This window comes from Somniosus microcephalus, chromosome 7, assembly GCF_052327205.1.
Source record: "Somniosus microcephalus isolate GS21.2 chromosome 7, FLI_Smic_1.0, whole genome shotgun sequence".
Classification (NCBI taxonomy): domain Eukaryota; kingdom Metazoa; phylum Chordata; class Chondrichthyes; order Squaliformes; family Somniosidae; genus Somniosus; species Somniosus microcephalus.
In genome coordinates this window covers 243,186,848-243,199,377 of record NC_140993.1, presented here as the reverse complement: position 1 = coordinate 243,199,377, position 12,530 = coordinate 243,186,848, and the positions used below count along the sequence as shown (strand labels likewise).

General features: G+C 43.4%; 1 protein-coding gene across 24 annotated transcripts in view; it reads right to left on the bottom strand.

Moving 5' to 3' along the window:
- The window catches only part of cyribb (CYFIP related Rac1 interactor Bb), a 210,522-nt gene that overhangs the window by 163,380 nt on the left and 34,612 nt on the right, over positions 1 to 12,530 (bottom strand). For 11 of the 24 annotated variants that reach the window (XM_085993531.1, XM_085993529.1, XM_085993565.1 and 8 more), the window contains exon 2: positions 2,412 to 2,536. The exons of the other annotated variants lie outside the window; for them this stretch is intronic. The gene's annotated coding sequence lies outside the window, so the exon portion shown is untranslated. The remainder of the gene's footprint in view (positions 1 to 2,411; positions 2,537 to 12,530) is intronic. 24 annotated transcript variants of the gene reach the window in all.

The window sequence follows — 12,530 nt, the reverse complement described above, 5'->3', positions numbered from 1 at the left end:
ATACACATTTTTTTTAAATTAGCTAGGAATGCTGCATGAATGGGTGGTTCACACTACAATTGTAAATCTCAATGCAATTGGCCTACTGAATCAGGGGAAGAAACCTTTCACATTACCTCACATCAACCCATGACAAAGACACGGGGGGAAATTCAGTTGGCTGCGCCACCCGTTAGCACCTTAAGTGGGCGCTAAGTGGGTCGCAAGCCAACTGACGCCCGGGCACGGCACTGTCCACGCCTCCCGCTAAATTCCACGGGACGCTAGTGGTGGCGCTAGCCGTTAACGCTGCACCGCTACCGATGATGTCATCGGTGTGCGCAGTGCCCCGGCCACGATATTTGGAAGCGCCCCCTGATTTACCGCCGGACGCTATGTCCGACCGGTTCAGGGGGGGCCTACCTGCAGCCGGGGAGGCGCAAATTAAAAGAGAGGTGCGGGGCGGCCATTTTTGTTGTTGGCCGCCTGCCAGCACCTGCCTGCGCTCCCACCCCCGGCCTCCTGAACCCCCCCCGCGGAGTGCCAGCTGCGTTCCAAGAGCCCGGCACTTCTCCTTGGTGCCGGGCTCTTTTGCCTGCACTCGCGATCCTCGGGGGGGGGGCCCAGCTGGGCCCCAAATCGCGCTGCACAAGGCCCCTCCCCTTTAAGAAGGGGAGGAAGGCCTGCAATACCGCAGCGCGACGTGCCACGATATTCAGTCGCAGCTCCCCAAGAGGGATGTGAGGCGCCTCCAGTAGCGCCGCGCTTCCCATTGGGGTGCTACCACTCAATTTCCGGCAGGCGGCCGTGAATGCTTCCGGGGCGCTACTTTTAGCGCCCTGGCGAGGCTGGCGTCCCAAACGGAGCTATACTCAATTTCTCCCCCACAGTACCTTACTCCCCCACTTGATATTTCAAGAAATAAATAAAAGCTGCACAACATATTTGACTATCCTTGTTCACCAACTGGTTTTCTTTTGGTTAACGACTCATTTTAGTTTCAACTGAAAATATGGTCCCAAATAGAAAAAAAATGTTGCCCAACTCTGAACTACACAAACAAAAAACGATTGTATCCTATTTCAACATTCACCATATATTTCTGTTTTATAAAATCACTACTGCTAAATACTAAAAATATCAGCTAGATGGTCATTAGCCAACCTTACATTCACACCATTTTCCAATTCATGCTACTTCACAAATTCCAATCTTAGTTTCTGCAGACTATTTTACCTCCGGCAGACTATTTTATTTGCATTTCTTTATAAAACTTATGTTCGTCCTGACCCAGGATCCGTAACAGGATTTCACTGCATTGCTGACTAAATTACTAGGAAATATTGTAAGATGGGTACAAATGGATACAGTTTAACCATTTTATGATTGTTTTCAGTATAAATGTACACATCCACAAATAGACATTAAAGAGGATGCTGACCTGAACAACTATTTATCTTAGATATTAGTGACTGGTAACACACAATTGCATATTTTAGTCAATAAAATGCCCGATTGACTAAGCTTGAACAATTGAAAAAGTAGCAAATGTGGAATGAGTAACCAACAGAAATTAAACCAAATCCCCCAATTCTTTTCCCCCATGGCTGCCAACCAAGCAATCCCTGTAAGAGGCAATAAAAGAAAAAATTCTTAGGCCAGTTTAAGAAAAGTTTCTTTGACTCCCCTAAAAGGTGATCAAACAAGTTCCAGGAGACCACAGTGACTGAGAAACACAGCCCCCAACACCCGACTATCTTCTTTTTGTAGTGATATTGGTCACACTCAGGAACTCATTCAGTTTCCTCTCAAATGTTTGCAATATGCACGCACTACATGTGCTGCTAACTTGTTCTAGAAGCCGACAACTCTCTGCGACAAGAAATACCCAACATCTAATGTAGTTCTATGCTTACATATCTTACTCATTCCTGGTCCTCCCTAATCTATCTTACTCAAATGCCCTATTCACATGGATCAAATCTAATCCTCCCATTATTTTAAATGCTCTCAATCAAATCTCCTCAACGTCTACGCTTTTCTAAAGGTAAAAAACAGATCCCTAAGCTCATCATGGTAACTGACGGCCTTTAAACTAGATATCAATTTAATGGCCCTCCTCTAAACCTTTTCCAGTGCCTCTACATTACGCACCTAATGAGGGGACCAGAAATGGATACAGTACTCCAGATAAGGCCTAACCAAGGCCTTAAACAGAGGCAGTATAGTATCTCCATTTTTTTTTTAATATAATCATCCAGACAATATATCCCAACATTCTATTAGTTTTAGCAATAGCCTCAAGCACTAGTCGTGGATAAGACTCATGCACTGCAACACCCAGGTCCTTCTCTTGCCCAGCAGCCTTGAGCTAGAAACAACATCTATAACATAAAAAATATACAATTCTGAAAAAAAATCACTAAATTTACCTGTAAATTTGGTTATTTGCTGTTAAAATTGCTCAGAGGTCAAGCATTCTGTGGGGAGCCTGGGGTTCGAGTTGCAAATTTCACCTGGTCCAGAGACTGGTGATTTCCAGCTACTGCTTACAATTCTGGGCATGGGGGAAGAAATTAATCATGGAAGTTACAGTTTTTACCCTGCTCCTGTGGAACTACAATATCCATTGTACATTACAACATCCCACATCACATGATAACCAGGCAGAAAAGAGCCAGAAACTTCTAGCTCTTGTGCAGAAATTGAGAGAAAGAAAAAGAGATCCATCATGGGAGTTGTAGTCTCCAAGATTCTCCACCCTTCTCCTGTGGAATTTAATACCCAGAGTGTGACAAACCAGGCATTAAATTTACAAACAACTGTTGGGCACAGGTAGTGAAAAAATGTAGGCATTTTATTTTATACAGCTCAAGCTGTTAAATTAGAACTCGGAGCTAAGAGTGGTTTTTGTTTGCACGCGTAAGATGGATTAAGTCCCAACCATCCATAATTGCCCTTCTTGCTGACCTACATTGGCTCCCTGCTCCCCAGTGCCTCAAATTTGAAATCCCCGCTCGCCTTTAAATCCCTCCATGGCCTTGCTCCACCTACCTCCACAACATTCACCAGATCTCTAACTTCCAGCCAAATTCTCCATTCCTTTGGCTCTAGCCTCTTGTGCCTCCTGACTTCACCTTACCAATGGCAGCAGAGTTTTCACCATGGGCCCTACTCTCTGGAATTCCTCCTAAAACCCCTCTGCCTCTTTTAAAAACCTCAAAACCCTATCTTTTTGGCCAAACTTTTGCTTACCCCTCCAAATCTCTCTTTTCCTTGGGGAGACCAAACGCAGATTGGGTGACCGCTTTGCGGAACACCTCCACTCAGTCCGTAAGGGGGACCCCAAGCTTCCAGTCGCTGTCACTTTAATTCACCGCTCCACTTCCACTCAGACCTCACCATCCTCGGCCTCTTGCATTGTTCCACTGAAGCTCAGCGGAAGCTCGAGGAACAGCACTTCATCTTTCGATTAGGCACTTTACAGTCTTCAGATCACAGATCACAGAAACCCCACAGTGCAGATAGAGGCCATTTCGGCCCATCGAGCCTGCACCGACACATATCCCACCCGATCCCCGTAACCCCTACACCAACACATATCCCACCCTATCCCCGTAACCCCACATATTTAATCCCCCTAACACTAAGGGTCAATTTATCATAGCCAATCAACCTAACCCGCACATCTTTGGACTGTGGGAGGAAACCGGGGCACCCGGAGGAAACCCACGCAAACACGGGGAGAATGTGCAAACTCCACACAGACAGTCGCCCGAGGCCGGATTCGAACCCGGGTCCCTGGTGCTGTGAGGCAACAGTGCTAACCACTATGCCACCGTGTCTGCCCTGGACTCAACATAGAGTTCAACAATTTCAGATCATAACCACGGCCCCTATCCTATATATATTTTTTCTTATCCACACTTTTTGTTTGTGTCTTTTCTTCTCCCCCACATGGCAGCTGTCTTTCATTCTGCCAGCGCAATTTACACTCCATCTAGAGCCATCCTTTGTTTCTTAACCTGTCCCATTACCATCTCCTTTTGCCTTGAATATCTCTTAATGTCTCTTAACCTGTCCTGCCTTCCAGCCTATCACAGACCTTCCCTTTTGTTCTTTCATCCCCTCCCCCCTTTCTCAGCCCCTACACGTGCTTAAAAATCTGTTCCATTTCCTGCTTTTTTCCAGTTCTGATGAAAGATCATCAACCTGAAACGTTAACTCTGTTTCTCTCTTCACAGATACTGCCTGACCTGCTGAGTATCTCCAGCATTTTCTGTTTTTATCTCTCTTTTCCTGGCTTGGTGTCCATTTTCTTTACGCCCATATGCGAAATGCCTTGGAACTTTTCTGAAACCTTAGAAATCCATGAGTTGGTATAAACATCTCAGTCCATTGAAATCAATGGCAACATTAATATCTGTTCTTGGCTCTGCCAGAGCTGGGGCTGCAATATTTCTCAGCCTGTTACAACAAAGACAACTAAAAGATATGCCATTTCTTCCAACTGTGAGCTAGGTCACAGGAGATTTAAATAAATGTCAGACTGTCTGAAACAAAGCTTTGAGAATTTAAATCTCTAGTTTGTCTCAAAATCTTTTGGGAAAAGCAAAGAAACTCTCAAATAATCACTGGATGAGAGATGACACCTTTCCATCTCAACTCATTCTGATGCACAGATTGTGTGCTGGGCAATTCTGTAAGCTGTATCTGGACAGACTGCACAGGTGTGTTTGGAAGCTCACCCCAGACTTTTGAAACATGATGATGTTGATATTATCATGAGTCAGGTAGGGAATGGGCCTTGTGAGCAGAAGCCAGGCTTGATGTGGGACTGTGATGGCAAGGAGTAACAGTGTCTGGAGCATACTCGGACAGGCTGAAAATGGAGGGCAAGATCTGGTGGCCACTCAGGATGAGGCACCAAACAGTCCATGGTCAGACGTGGAAAGACTATAGGGCAGGTGGGTAAAGAAGCCAACATGTGTTGTCGCTCTGGGTTGAGCCACATCATTCTGTGATTTACAACAATTTAATTTTGACACCAGTTTCCTACTTTGTAATGTTATTTGCATTGCTTAATTCAAAATTAGCTAAGTCAAATTTTTAAGCACAAAAAATTTTCAGTAGACTGTAAATCCTAAATCAGATAGGTTAGTATTTGGAGTTCAAGATATGTGCAAGTTAACTGAAACACTGAGTCAAACTTTATGTGTGACCCATAAGTCTCTACTTAGGCAGGCATGAAAACAAAAGCTTGGACACTCCCAGGTAAGAGAATGACAAAATGGCCACTATAGAAACATTTTGTATTTTTAAAAGTTTAAATTGACATTAATAGAGTATTATCAAACCAAAACTGAATGTAAAAAGGAATTGAGGATTCAAAATAGAACTAGTAAGATTCTACTGTACAGTAGTCAAAAATCGTGTTCTACTTTTCATTAGTATACAGGAAATTCACCAAAATCCCGATTACAGTAGCTTACAAGCAGCATATTGTCTGAAGAAAGCCGCATTTCACCAGCTGAGATGGTAGCAACATTGCTAGCAGGAGAGATAAAGAGGGAGAATTTTGGACCCATTACAAAAAATGTAAACAGTAATGTCCCCTTGCTCTGGATGCCGCCAGAAGTTTTTCTGTATCTACCCGATCGAATCTCCTACTATTTTAAACACCTCAATTAGTTCACTCTTCAAACCTTCTAAACTCAAGGGAATGCAAACCAAATTTATTAGATAGAATTTATAGCACAGAAACTAGGCCATTCGGCCCAATTGTTCGATGCTGGTGTTTTGCTCCACATGAGCCTTCATCCACCCAACTTGATCTAGTCTGGGATTCAGGGCCCTTGGTGTGATGTCCAAAACTGAACGCAGTGCTCCAGATGAGGTCTGACCAAGGCTCTGTACAATGGAAGCATAACTTCCTAATTTTTGCGTTCCAACCTCTTTGAGATAAAGGCCATTAGCCTTTTTGATTGCTTTTTATAGCTTTTAGTGATTTGTGTACAAGAACACCTAAATCCTTTTGCTCACACCATTGTGAAAATACTCAGATTTGTTTTTTAGATCCAAAGTCAAAGACCTCACACTTCCCTATACTGAACCCCATCTGCCACAATTTGCCCACTCAATCTTCCCATCTACAAAAACTACTGTGCATCCTAACTTAGTGTCATCTTGGATATACAACTCTTTATTCCTTCATCTAAGTCATATTTGCCCGTATTTTCCAATCGCAGGCCTCCCGCGGGCGGAGGCCTGTGATCTGGAAAAGTCTGCGCCCTTACTTGAGGGCTCCCGGGACGCACACATTTCCGCTCCTGGGCCTCACCAAATTCCAAGTGAGCAGGGCCCATGTATCCCAGAGGCGCATGTAGTTCACAGCATCCCTGGGATCACGTGGGCCATGGGGAGCCAATCACAGAAGGGAATCTCCCTTCATACATTTGACAGGAAGACCTGTCAAATATATGAATGGAGATCAATGAAAAAAATGTAAAACTTTAAATACATTTTTTTATATCACATTGTTAAAATTACAATAAATTACATATTTTAAACAAAAATTTAATGTTTTGAAAAAAATAATTAAAGTATTTTACGGGGCTAAAATCAGTGAAAATTTTTTTTTTAAATACTCTTATCCTGGTAAAAGCAGGCCTTACACCTGCTTTTATCAGGCCTAAGAATTGTAAGGGTTTTCTGCGGGCAGAGGGTCTCCAAAAAGCGGAACTATCCACCCGCAGAGGCCCTGCTCCAGGGCAGCCAGAGGATCGGTCAAGAGGATTCTTGACAGTTCAGAAATGACGGTTTTCAGCGCATGCCTGAAACCAGCATTTCCGATGTCCCTACGGGTGGGTGCACAGTGCGTACCCACCCGTAGGGATCGGAATATCCGGCCCATTATATATAATATATATATGAAAAGCTGAGGCCCCAGTATAAATCCCTGGGACTCACCACGTGTCACATCCTGTCAATCAGAGAATATTCACTTTATACCTATTCTCTGTCTCCTACTTCCTGACCAATTGCCAACCCATGTTGCAAGTTTACCTCCAATTTGGTGCACTATCATGTTCGCTAATAATATCTTGTGTGGAACCTTCACATTCATTCTGGAAGTCCATATAGACAACATCCATGGACACTCCCCTAGCCATCATCTTAGTGGCCTTCTCAAAAAATTCAACAAAATTAGTTAGACATGACCTTCCCTTCAGAGATCCATGCGGACTTTCTTTGATCAGCTCATGCTTGTCCAAGTGCTCAGTCACTCTGTCCCTGATGATAGATTCCAGTAATCTCTCACAGCTAGCAGGGTAGATAAAGGGGAACCAGTGGATTTAGTATCCAAAAGGCATTCGATAAGGTGCCACATTAAAGGTTATTACACAAGTTTAGAGCTCATGGGGTTGGAGGTAATAAAGTAGCATGGATAGAGGATTGGTTAATGGACAGAAAACAGAGATTGGGATAAACAGATCTTTTTCAGGTTGGCAGGCTGTAACTAGTGGGGAGCCGCAAGGATCAGTGTTGGTGCCTCAGCTATTTACAATCTATACTAATGACCTAGATGAAGGGACCGAGTGTAATGTATCCAAGTTTGCTGATGATACAAAGCTAGGTGGGACAGTAAGCTGTGAGGAGAACAGAGAGTCTGCAAAGGGATATAGATATACTAATTGAGTGGGCAGTAAGGTGGCAGATGGAGTATAATGTAGAGAAATGTGAGGTTATTCACTTTGGTAGGAAGAATAGAAAAACAGAATATTTTTTAAATGGTGAGAAACTTTCAAATGTTGGTGCTCAGCGAGATTTGGGTGTCCTCATGCAAGAAACACAGAAAGCTAGCATGCAGATACAGCAAGCAATAAGAAAGGCAAATGGCATGTTGGCCTTTATTGCACGGGGTTGGAGTATAAGAGTAAGGAAGTCTTGCTACAATTGTACAGGGCCTTGGTGAGACCACACCTGGAGTACTGTGCACAGTTTTGGTCTCCTTATCTAAGGAAGGATATACTTGCCTTGGAGGCGGTGCAACAAAGGTTCACTACATTGATTCCTGGGATGAGAGGGCTGTCCTATGATGAGAGATTGTGTAGAATGGGCCTATACTCTCTGGAGTTTAGAAGAATGAGAGGTGCTCTCATTGAAGCATACAAGATTCTGAAAGGGATTGACAGGGTAGATGCTGAGAGGTTGTTTCCCCTGGCTGGAGTGTCTAGAACTCGTTCTACTCCTGCTCCTATTTCTTATGTTCTTACAACTGACAGGTCTGTAGTTAATCGATTTCTCCGTCCCTCCCTTCTTAGAATACGGAGTGACATTTGCAATTTTCCAATCCAAATGGCGCAATGTTGACAAATGCATTCTGCAACTTCCTCACATATTTGTTTTAATCCCCTATGGGGGAAGCCATCAGGTACTGGGGATCTAACTTAAGTCCTATTATTTTCTCCATTACTTTTTTTTTTAATATACTTATATTAAATACATCCTCCCTTTGACTTATTTTTAGGTTTACTGGTACTTTGTCCTCTCCCTCCACTGTGAAAACAGATACAAAGTACGAATTTAACAAGACTAATATTTCCTTATTTTCTCCATTATAGTCTCACCTGCATGTGTCTTTCATGGGTCTGCATTCCCCTTTGTGTCCCTTTGCTGCTTTTTACAGCTCTTCCAGCCTGCTGGATTTCCACTCTTCCTTGCATTTGTGCAAGCCTTTTCTTTTAGCTTGACACTGTCTCTTATTTGTTGACTACACAAGTGAGCTTTTGCCTTTTAGGGGTATGTACCGGTTTTGTATCATACCAAATACTTCTTTGAATGCTTCCCACTATTTGTCTGTAGGTTTACCCATTAATAGTTCAGCCTAGTTTACTGTGGTCAATTCATTTCTCATCCTTTCGAAGTTTGCTTACTTTACGGTTTTGTGACTCTCCCTTCTCCCTCTCAAACCTAATATCAAATTCAAATCATATTATGGTCACAATTCTCATGTTCCCTTACTGTTAAGATTGTTTACTAATTCTGGCTCATTACTCATCACTAAATCTAGTATGGCCTGTTCCATTATCCATTCCAAAGCATATTATTCTAGGAAATTATTGCAACATCATCAACATCCTGGGGGGTCACCATTGATCAGAGCTTAACTGGACCAGCCACATAAATACTGTGGCTACAAGAGCAGGTCAGAGGCTGGGTATTCTGCGGTGAGTGTCTCACCTCCTGACTCCCCCTTTCCACCGTCTACAAGGCACAAGTCAGGAGTGTGATGGAATACTCTCCACTTACCTGGATGAGTGCAGCTCCAACAACATGCAAGAAGCTCAACATCATCCATGACAAAGCAGCCTGCTTGATTGGCACCCCATCCACCACCTTAAACATTCACTCCCTCCACCAATGGCGCACCATGGCTGCAGTGTGTAACATCTACAAGATGCACAGCAGCAACTCGCCAAGGCTTCTTTGACAGTTTCTCCCAAACCCACGAGCTCTACCACCTAGAAGGACAAGGGCAGCAGGCGCATGGGAACACCATCACCGCCAAGATCCCCTCCAAGTCACACACTTGGAAATATATCGCTGTTCCTTCATAGTCGCTGGGTCAAAATCCTCGAACTTCCTTCCTAACAGCACTATGGGAGTACCTTCACCACGCGGACTGCAGCAGTTCAAGGCGGCGGCTCACCACCACCGTCTCGAGGGCAATTAGGGATGGGCAATAAATGCTGTCCTTGCCAGCAACGCCCACATCCCAGGAAAGGAACGAATAAAAAAAATACATTCGATAATGTATTTGCCTTTACTATTTGAGCTGTTCTGCTTTTCCCAGTCTATATGAAAATGTAAATTCCCATTATAACCACATTGTTTTTGTTACATGCTTCCCTGATTTCCATATTGATACACACTACCACTACATCACTACTACCAGGTGGTCTGCAGACAATCCTACCAGAGTCTTGCATCCTTTGCAGTTCCTTAATTATACCCAGTGTTCCCACTGTCTGATCACCCTTACTGAAATCCCTTCTTTCTACTGCTGTAATTATATCTTATCATTACTGCTACTCCTCCTCATTTCCCAATTTCCCCGTCCTTTCTAAAGAACTTATAGCCCAGAATATTAAGCTTGGAATATTCAGTTCCCAATCATTCCCAGTTCATAGCCAGGTCTCCGTAATGGCTACTACATCATACCATTTAAGCTGAATTTCTACTAACTCACTTGATTTATTTCTTATGCTACATGTATTTGTGTACCGAACTCTTACTTGAGTAACTGTCCCCACCTTACCCATGCTGGTCTTTTTCCTCACACTTTTTGGCTTAACTGCGTGGATTTTCCACTCCCACTTAAAAAGGATTTACCTTCAGAGTAAATTCAAACTGAAAAGAGAATAAATTGTTTCTCAAGCTTCCAGTATAGCTAAAAGAACAATGGCGTAATAGTTATCTACTGTAAGAGTCTGCCTATGTAGAATGCGTCAAGCCAGTCATTCCAACACAATAACGTAGGTTTAGTGAACTTTATGAATGCGCAAATTATAAACAATTAAGCCACTTAACCAGTTTCCCAAAGGTGAGTATTTTTAGATGGAGTGGGGGAAAGCAGGGATACACTAAGAACCATGGAAGTTCACAAAACAGTAAGAAGCCATTCGACCAATCATCTCGGTGCCAGTTCTTTGCTAGAGCAATCCAAACAAATATCCACTGCCCTGCTCCTCAGTCCGTCACCATGAATCATCCTCTGCTTCAAATATTTATCCATTTTTCCCTTATAAGATGCAATGGTTTCTACTTCAACCACTCTCTGTGGCAAAGCAGTCCATGCTCCAAAAACCCTCTGAACAAATTTCTCCTAACCTATACCCTCATAATTAATGGCAATTTAAAATTGGTAATCCCTTCATCACTGACTTCCCCACCAGAGGAAATCATCTTTCCCCATTTGTCTCATCAAACCCCTTCACATCATTTAAAAAACTCGTCAATTTCCTCTAAGTCTTCTCTGCTCCATTGAAAATATTTCCAGTATCCCAAGTCACTCCTCCTAACTACAGTTTCCCATCCCTGGCATCATCCCGGTGAATTTACACTGTACAATCTCTACAGCTTTAATATCCTTTCTATAATGGGACATCCTAAACTGCACACAATACTCCAACTGTGGCTGAGGGATGAGGTCCTGCAGCAAGAATTTAGGGAGCTGGTAGCAGATTAAAGAGCAGGACCTCAAAGGTTGTAATCTCTGGATTACTCCCAGTGCCACGTGCTAGTGAGTATAGGAATAGGAGGATAGAGCAGATGAATGCGTGGCTAAAGAGTTGGTGCAGGAGGGAGGGCTTTCGTTTCCTGGATCACTGGGCCTGCTTCTGGGGAAGGTGGGACTTGTACAAGTCGGACGGGTTGCACCTGAACCAGAGCGGGACAAATATCCTTGCGGGGAGGTTTGCTAGCACTGTTCGGGGGGGGGGGGGTTGGGAACCTGAGCAGGGAGACAGAGGAAAGGGAAATAGGGATAAAAGCAAAAGATAGGAAGGAGAAAAACAAAAGTGGCAGTCAGAGAAATCAACGGTTTAAATCAAACGCGGCCACAGTAAATAATAATTCTAATAGGTCTAAGAGCGTTAAAAAAACAAGCCTGAAGGCTTTGTGTCTTAATGCGAGGAGCATTTGTAATAAGGTGGACGAATTGGCTGCGGAAATAGAGGTAAACGAATATGATTTGGTTGGGATTACGGAAACGTGGCTCAAGGATGGCCAAGACTGGGAACTCAACATCCAGGGGTATTCGATATTCAGGAAAGATAGGCAAAAAGGAAAGGGAGGTGGGGTAGCATTACTGGTTAAAGAAGGGATTAATACAATTGTAATGAAGGATATTAGCTCTGATGATGTGGAATCTGTATGGGTACAATTGAGAAATACTAAGGGGAAAAAAACATTAGTGGGAGTGGTATATAGACCTCCAAACAGTAAGGTGGAGGTTGGGGATGGCATTAAAAGGGAAATTAAAGAAGCGTGCAATAAGGGCACAGCAGTCATCATGGGTGACTTTAACCTACATATAGATTGGGCCAACCAAATTAGTAACAATACTGTGGAGGAGGAATTCCTGGAGTGTTTACGGGATGGTTTCCTGGACCAATATGTCGAGGAACCAACCAGAGATCAGGCCATCTTAGACTGGGTATTATGCAATGAGAAAGGATTAATTAGCAATCTTGTTGTACGAGGCCCCTTGGGTCGGAGCGATCATAATATGATCGAATTCTTCATTAAGATGGAGAATGAAGTAGTTGACTCAGAGACAAGGGTCCTCAATTTAAATAAAGGAAACTACGATGGTCTGAGGAGCGAGTTGGGTAGGATTGATTGGGGAATGGCACTCAATGGGTTGACGGTGGATAGGCAATGGCAAACATTCAAAGACCGAATGGATGAGCTACAGAATTTGTTCATCCCAGTTTGGCATAAAAATAAAGCAAAAAAGGTGACTCAACCATGGCTAACAAGGGAAA